Below are 432 nucleotides of genomic sequence, written 5' to 3'. Positions count from 1 at the left end.
GCGGGCCCCCGGCCTGACGCCAGTCTGCCACCACCCCTTTAGTACCGGTTCATGGCACGATCCGGTACTAAAGGTTGAAAACAAACCGACATTAATGCATAGCCGTTCGAACCGGTACTAAAGGTTGAAAACAAACCGACATTAATGCATAGCCGTTCGAACCGGCACTAATGGTACCTATAGTGCTGGGCCAAAATCGAACCGGGACTAATGTGTCTCACATTAGGTCCTTTTTCTACTAGTGCTAGCATCTTTGTCCATCCATGATCTCCCCAAGGATGACCCAAGAAGATCTGCTGTCAAAAAAAATCGGTTACCTTCAATCTCCTCCCTGCTATATGGAGAGGGCGACCGATAGATCGGACACTGTAGTAGTAAAAATCGGTCACCTGGTCCTTCTGGCGTACTCCTGTTAAGCACATTCTCGCCGCC

The sequence above is a fragment of the Triticum dicoccoides genome, chromosome 2B, assembly GCF_002162155.2.
Source record: "Triticum dicoccoides isolate Atlit2015 ecotype Zavitan chromosome 2B, WEW_v2.0, whole genome shotgun sequence".
Taxonomy (NCBI): Eukaryota; Viridiplantae; Streptophyta; class Magnoliopsida; order Poales; family Poaceae; genus Triticum; species Triticum dicoccoides.
The sequence above is the reverse complement of the archived record's forward strand: the minus strand, read 5'-3'. Positions refer to the sequence as shown.